The sequence below is a fragment of the Arachis hypogaea genome, chromosome 4 (assembly GCF_003086295.3).
Source record: "Arachis hypogaea cultivar Tifrunner chromosome 4, arahy.Tifrunner.gnm2.J5K5, whole genome shotgun sequence".
Lineage (NCBI taxonomy): Eukaryota > Viridiplantae > Streptophyta > Magnoliopsida > Fabales > Fabaceae > Arachis > Arachis hypogaea.
The window spans coordinates 45,022,549-45,030,948 of record NC_092039.1 but is presented as its reverse complement, the minus strand read 5'-3'; the positions used below and the strand labels follow the sequence as shown (position 1 = coordinate 45,030,948).

At 38.5% G+C, this 8,400-nt stretch overlaps 1 non-coding gene across 1 annotated transcript; it reads left to right on the top strand.

Moving 5' to 3' along the window:
- The first annotated feature begins 265 nt into the window (after positions 1-265).
- LOC112798545 (small nucleolar RNA R71) lies at positions 266-373 on the top strand. Its single transcript, XR_003200154.1, has one exon. It is a non-coding gene; the product is annotated as a small nucleolar RNA R71 (small nucleolar RNA).
- Positions 374-8,400: the final 8,027 nt, after the last annotated feature.

The window sequence follows — 8,400 nt, the reverse complement described above, 5'->3', positions numbered from 1 at the left end:
CTTGTTGGGTCAATATTTTGTTCTGAGCCAGTATGGCATTCAGAGCATCAATTTCAAGAACTCCTCTCTTTTGAGGCGTCCCATTACTCACAGGATTCCTCTCAGAGGTATACATGAACTGGTTATTTGCAACCATTTCAACGAGTTCCTAAGCTTCTGCAGGTGATTCCTTTAGGTGAATGGATCCACCTGCAGAGTGGTCCAGTGACATCTTGGAAAATTCAAACAGACCATCATAGAATATATCTAATGTGGTCCATTCTGAAAGCATGTCAGAAGGATACTTTTTGGTTATCTACTTGTGTCTTTCCCAAGCTTCATAGAAGGATTCACCATCTTTTTGTTTGAAGGTCTGAACATCCACTCTAAGCTTGCTTAGCTTTTAAGGAGGAAAGAACTTGGCTAAGAAAGCCGTGACCAGCTTATCCCAAGAGTCCAGGCTATCTCTAGGTTGTGAGTCCAACCATGTTCTAGCTCTGTCTCTTACAGCAAAATGGAAAAGCATAAGCTTGTAGACTTCAGGATGAACTCCATTGGTCTTAACAGTATCACAGATCTGCAAGAACTCAGTTAAAAACTGATAAGGGTCTTCTGATGAAAGTCCATGAAACTTGCAGTTCTATTGTAGTAGAGAAACTAATTGAGGTTTTAGCTCAAAATTGTTTGCTCCTATGGCAGGGATTGAGATGCTTCTTCCATAGAAGTTGGAAGTTGGTGTAGTAAAATCACCAAGCATCTTCCTTGCATTGTTGTTTGGTTCGGCCATAATTGTTTCTTTTGCTTCTTCCTTTTCGAAAATTTCAGTGAGGTCCTCTTCAGAGTTTTGTGCTTTAGCTGCTCTTAGCTTCCTCTTCAGAGTCCTTTCAGGTTCAGGATCAGCTTCAATAAGTATGCCTTTTTCTTTGTTCCTGCTCATATGAAAGAGAAGAAAATAAAGAAAATATGGAATCCTATATATCACAGTATAAAGATTCCTTGAGGTGTCAGAGAAAAACAAGAATAGAAGAAGGGGGTAAGGCAGAATTCGAACACATAAAGAAGGAGTGAGTCCGAATTGACAATGGAGGAGGAATGTTAGTGTTTAAAAAAATGAGAAAAAGCGAAGGAAATTTTCGAAAATCAAATTGAAAATTCAAAACAATTAGTTAATTGAAAAATATTTGAAAATTAATTTTTGAAAAGATAGGAAGTTTAGAAAACATTTTTGAAATCAAATTTTTGAAAAAAACAGATATGATTTGAAAAAAATATGATTAAAAAGATATGATTGAAAAGATAAAAATTAAAAAGATTTGATTTTTGAAAAAGATATGTTGAAAAGATATGATTTTGATAAAGACATGATTGAAAATAGTTGATTTGAAAAAGATTTGATTTTTAAAAAAATATGAAGATTTGAAAAAGATTTTATTTGAAAACAAAATTCCTCTCCTTGTGTCATCCTGGCATTAAACGCCCAGGAGCTGCATGTTTTGGGCATTTAACGCCCAATTGTTGCATGGTTTGGGCGTTTAAACGCCCAGCCAGGTACCCTAGCTGGCGTTTAAACGCCAGTTTTCCTTCTTCACTAGGCATTTTGAATGCCCAGCTTTTTCTCTATAATTCCTCTGCTTTATGTTCTTGGATCTCCATTTTACTAAATTATTTATTCAAGAGGATATGTTTTCAATTATGAAAAACAACAAAATGAGTCAAAACATATAATTCCTGGATCAAAACACAAAATATATGCAAGAACATTATGAATGTCAAGATGAACACCAAGAACAATCTTGAAGATCAAGATGAACATCAAGAACTCAGTTTTCTTAATGAAAGAAAACATGGAGGACACCAAACTTAGAACTTTCTCATGTTTGGGCCATATGAATGCAAGAATGCATGTGTAGAACATCATGCAGTGCAATTCAATAAATCATGAAAATCAAACAAGGCAATTCATCAAGAACGACTTGAAGATCATCAAGAACACAATGTATGTGTTTCTGATGAGCGGATAATTTATACGCTTTTTGGCATTGTTTTTAGTAAGTTCAAGCTACTTTTAGGGATGTTTTCATTAGTTTTTATGTTAAATTCACATTTCTGGACTTTACTACGAGTTTGTGTGTTTTTCTGTGATTTCAGGTAATTTCTGGCTGAAATTGAAGGACTTGAGCAAAACTCTGATAGGAGGCTGACAAAGGACTGCTGATGCTGTTGGAATCTGACCTCTCTACACTCGAAATGGATTTTCTGGAGCTACAAAACTTCAAATGGCGCGCTCTTAACGGCGTTGGAAAGTAGACATCCAGAGCTTTCCAGAAATATATAATAGTCCATACTTTATTCGGGAATTGACGACGTAAACTGGCGCTCAACGCCAGTTCCATGCTGTTGTCTGGAGTAAAACGCCAGAAACACGTCACGACCCAGAGTTGAACGCCCAAAACACGTTACAACTTGGCGTTCAACTCCAAAAGAAGCCTCAGCTCGTGGATAGATCAAGCTCAGCCCAAACACACACCAAGTAAGCCCCGGAAGTGGATTTATGCATCAATTACTTACTCATGTAAACCCTAGTAGCTAGTCCAGTATAAATAGGATAATTTACTATTGTATTAGACATCTTTGGTCTCAGTTTTATTTTATTCTTCATATGAGGAGACTATTGATCATGTTTTGGGGGGCTGGTCATTTGGCCATGCCTGAACCTTTCACTTATGTATTTTCAACGGTGGAGTTTCTACACACCATAGATTAAGGGTGTGGAGCTCTGCTGTACCTCAAGTTTCAATGCAATTACTACTATTTCCTATTCAATTCTCTTTATTCCTATTCTAAGATATTCATTGCACTTCAACTTGATGAATGTGATGATCCGTGACACTCATCATCATTCTCACCTATGAACGCGCGTGATTGACAACCACTTCCGTTCTACCTTAGGCCGGGCGCGTATCTCTTAGATTCCTTAAACAGAATCTTCGTGGTATAAGCTAGATTGATGGCGGCATTCATGAGAATCCAGAAAGTCTAAACCTTGTCTGTGGTATTCCGAGTAGGATTCTGGGATTGAATGACTGTGACGAGCTTCAAACTCCTGAAGGTTGGGCGTTAGTGACAGACGCAAAAGAATCAAGGGATTCTACTCCAACCTGATTGAGAACCGATAGATGATTAGCCGTGCTGTGACAAAGCATTTGGACCTTTTTCACTGAGAGGATGGGATGTAGCCATTGACAACGGTGATGCCCTACATACAGCTTGCCATGAAAAGGAGTAAGAAGGATTGGATGAAGCAGTAGGAAAGCAGAGATTCAGGAGGAGCACAGCATCTCCATACACCTATCTGAAATTCCCATCATGGAAATACATGAGTAACTTTATCCTTATTTTATGTTTATTTACTATTATTTGATTTTCCAAATTCCATAATTTATTTAAATCCGCCTGACTGAGTAAGGTTTATTACTTGGACGACCCAGTACACTTGCTGGTTAGTTGAACGGAGTTGTGTCCACACATAGTAAAGAGCTATTATCTTGAATTAAATTTCATACAAGTACAAAGAGTACAACTTCGATGATCACAATTTCGTCCACCAGTTTCAAAAATTGCAAGACAATTAAAATCATGCAATTGACACCAAACTTAAAATTTGGCACTAGATTCAAACAAGAACCATGAAATATTTTTGAGTTTTTATGATTTTATGAATTTTTTTTGGATTTTTCAAAAATAATTTTGGAAAAACGACAAAGAAGAAAAATTTTGAAAACTTTTTGAAAATAAAATAAAAGTTACCTAATCTAAGCAACAAGATGAACCGTCAATTGTCTAAACTCGAACAATCCTCGGCAACCGCGCCAAAAACTTGGTGCACAAAATTGTGATACACAATGGCGCCAACAACTTGGTCGCACAATTGTAATCTCACTTCTTTGTCACAACTTCGCACAACTAACCAGCAAGTGCACTAGGTTGTCCAAGTAATACCTTACGTGAGTAAGGGTCGATCCCATGGAGATTGTCGGCTTGAAGCAAGCTATGGTCACCTCGTAAATCTCAGTCAGGCGAATTCAAATGGGTGATAGAGTTTTCATAATTAAAAGATAAATAAAACATAAAGTAAAGATAGAGATACTTATGTAATTCATTTGTGAGAATTTCAGATAAGTGCATATAGATGCTTTGTTCCTGTTGAATCTCTGCTTTCCTACTGCCTTCATCCAATCCTTCATACTCCTTTCCATGGCAAGCTGTATGTTTGGGTTTCACCGGTGTCAATGGCTACCTCCCGTCCTCAGTGAAAATGTTCTAAATGCGCTGTCACTGCACGGCTAATCATCTGTCGGTTCTCGATCATGTTGGAATAGAACCCAGTGATCCTTTTGCGTCTGTCACTACGCCCAACACTCGCGAGTTTGAAGCTCGTCACAGTCATCCCTTCCCAGATCCTACTCGGAATACCACAGACAAGGTTTAGACTTTCTGGATCTCAGGAATGGCCGCCAATAATTCTAGCTTATACCACGAAGACTCCGATCATTCGGAATGGAGGCTAAGAGATACACGCTCAGTCTTAAGTAGAATGGAAGCGGTTATCAGTCACGCGTTCATAGGTGAGAATGATGATGAGTGTCACGGATCATCACATTCATCATGTTGAAGTGCAGCGAATATCTTAGAATAAGAATAAGCATGAATTAAATAGAAAATAGTAGTACTTACATTAAAACTTGAGGTACAGCAGAGCTCCACACCCTTAATCTATGGTGTGTAGAAACTCCACCGTTGAAAATACATAAGAACAAGGTCTAGGCATGGCCGAATGGCCAGACCCCAAAACGTGATCAAGAGATCAAAAAATGATCAAAAGATGAAAATACAATAGTGAAAGGTCCTATTTATAATGAAACTAGCTACTAGGGTTTACAGAAATAGGTGAATGATGTAGAAATCTACTTCCGGGCCCACTTGGTGTGTGCTTGGGCTGGGCATTGAGCTTTGCACATGTAGAGACTTCTCGTGGAGTTAAACACCAGCTTTTATGCCAGTTTGGGCGTTTAACTCCAACTTTTATGCCAGTTCTGCCATTTTGACTTCAGAATAGGGCAGAGAAGGGGCGTTTGAGCTAGTTTGCGTCGTTAAAACTCGAGCAAAGTATGGACTATTATATATTGCTGGAATGCTCTGGATGTTCCAACGCAATTGAGAGCGTGCCATTTGGAGATCTGTAGCTCCAGAAAATCCACTTCGAGTGTAGGGAGGTCAGAATCCAATAGCATCATCAGTCCTTTCTCAGCCTCTGAATCAGATTTGTGCTCAGGTCCCTCAATTTCAGCCAGAAAATACCTGAAATCACAAAAAAACAAACAAACTCATAGTAAAGTCTAGAAATATGAATTTTTCATAAAAACTAATAAAAACATCCCAAAAAATAGCTAGATCCTACTAAAAACTACATAAAAATAATGCCAAAAAGCGTATAAATTATCCGCTCATCACTTCTCTTCAAGAAGAAGCTTATGATTCTAATTAACCCACCATGGAGGAGGTGAATTACATAGGAGAACCCTATGAAAACACTTACAACCCTTCAAGGAGGAATCATCCTAACCTCTCATAGAAGGATCAATAGAAAGCTCAGAACGGTTTCAATAACAACCATGGTAGTAGGAACCAGAATAGGTTCAACAACAGACCATCATTCCCATCTTCTTAAGAGAACATGGAAACCTCTAATCAGAGCCTTTCTGACTTAGCCACTATGCTTTCTAGCCTCACTAAGACCACCCATAGTTTCATTAATGAAACAAGGTCCTCCATTAGAAATATAGAGGTATAGGTTGGTCAACTAAGCAAGAGGATCTCTGAGACTCCTCTAGACACTCTTCCCAATAACACTGAGGTAAACCCCAGAGAAGATTGCAAGGCCATAACCATGGAGGTAAAGGCCGAATTAGAAGAGAATGGGAAGGCATTCAACGCCAGCTTTGCTGCCAGGATAGGCATTAAATGCCCAGTGAGGACTAGCCAGGGAGCACTGGCTGGGCTTTCAACGCCCAAACAAGAAGGCTTTCTAGCGTTGAACACCAGTGAGGAACCCCTCACTGGGCGTTCAACGCCCACTCACCCAGGGAAGCTGGCATTGAACGCCAGCAAGGACATCCCTGCTGGGCATTCAACGCACAGAATACTAGAGGGACTGGCGTTTAACGCCAGTCAGGGTGGACAGCAAGGGCGTTCAATGACCAATAAGCTGACAGAGCTGGTGTTGAACACCAGTGAAAGCACACCCTTTGAGTGCCTAAATCCCACTTAAGAACCCTCTAAAGACAATTTAGGTTCCTTTGAATGCACTTCTGCAATGAATGAGCTTTGATGACTACTCATCCTCAGATGAGGATGAAGACACTAGGGAAGAGCAAGTTTCTCGTTTCCTAGGAGCTCTAATGAAACTGAATACCAAGATATTTCGTACAAAGCCTCTGGAAGAAGAACCTCCACTGCATACCAAAGAACTCCATACTTTGGTTTAGCAAGAGCTACCTCAGAAGCTTCCTGATCCAGGATGCTTTCTGATGCCTTGCACCATAGGCACCATGACCTTTGATAAGACTTTGTGTGACATAGGGTCAAGTATTAACCTATGTCACTTTCTGTAATGGAGAAGTTGGGCATACTTGAGGTACAAGCTGCACACATTGATAAACCCCATTTTAAGGTTTATCTTGTGTTAAATTTAGAGAATTTTATCAACTTTTCCCACATTTATTCATTAAAATAGCATGGTTTTGTAAATTCTCCTTAAATTTTGCTTAAGTGTGAAAACATACTTTTTAGGTCTTAAAATAGCTAAATTGAATTCACCTTTCTCCCATTCGATGCCTTGATATGTTTGCTAAGTGATTTCAGGTTTAGAAGACAAAGATTAGATTGAGGGAATGAAGAAAAAGCATGTAAAAATAGAGAACTTATGAAGAAATGAAGGAACTGCTAAGCTATCAATCCTGACCTCTTCGTACTAAATCGATCCTAACTTCAACTACAGAGATTCAAATGAGGCGATTTTAGTTGCATTGGAAAGCTAACATCCGGAGCTTCAAAATAATTTAAAATTTGCCATAGTTGCTTGGTGTTTAAGGATGCGTACACGTCATTCCATCCACACGTGTCACATGATCAGTGTGGGCCATTTTGAGCAACTCATAGCCAGCAATTTCTAGCACATTTTGGGCCCAATCCAACTCATTTTTTATGCTATTGAATCCAAGGATTGAAGGGGGATGAACCAAGTAGTGTTAGTTTTAGTTTTTATCATGTTAGAATTTACATTTCTTGTCATTTTACCATGCCTTCCTTTTATGCTTTCCAAGTGTTTGATAAAATGCTGGGAAGGATGTTAGAGTAGATTTTTGTGTTCTTGGCTTGGGATGGTAACTAGGGTGAACTTGAGTTGCTAATGTCCAAGTGATAGAAAATTGGTGTCCATTGACACTAGCTTTCACTAAGTCAATTAGTGAGTGGCTAGGACCTATGGATTGGGATTGATAAAGCTCATTTGACTTTCCTTCAATTATTAGAGGATGACTTAATGAGATTGATCCTTGCAATTATCATGTTGTGGTTAGTAACAAGAATAAAGATCCTTAACTATCAACCCTTGCCAAGACCTTTTTATCATTTGAGTTTCATTTACTTTTCTTGTCTCTTATTCCTAAACCCCAAAAACACTTATCCATAACCAATAATAAGAACACTTCCTTGCAATTCCTTGAGAGGCAACCTGAAGTTTAAATACTTCAGTTTAATTTTATTGGGGTTTGTACTTGTGACAAACAAATTTTTGATTGAGGAATTGTTTGCTGGTTTAGAACTATACTTGCAACGAAATTTCATTTGTGAAATTCTTTACCGATAGACAATTTCCTTTCATCAAAATGGCGCCAATGCCGGGGATTTGCAAATGTGTACCTTGTTATTGGTTATGTGTATATGTGAATATTGTGAATATGCTTTTTCTTGTCTGTTAGTTTTTGTTAGGATTAGGACTTTGTTAGTTATTTTTGTTAGCTTTTGTTTTTATCTGCTACTATGAATTCTCACCCCTTTGACTATGAGTTTGGTTCAAATTATGTTGTAGGAAGTGGAGATCATAATGACAATATGCATCAAGGATGAAACAATCAAAGATGCGAGGAGCCTCAAGGGATTGATCAACCTTCTTGGAAACAACCTCCTCTGGTCTTTTATAGGTATAATTCCACTCCTAATGCATATTTATCTAATGGATGTGGTGATCCTCATTGTGGTTGTTAATAACCACCACCATATGCCTATGAACCACCTCCTTAACATAGTTTTGAACCACTATACTCACATGCCCTCCACCACCAAACACCTCCATAAGACCCT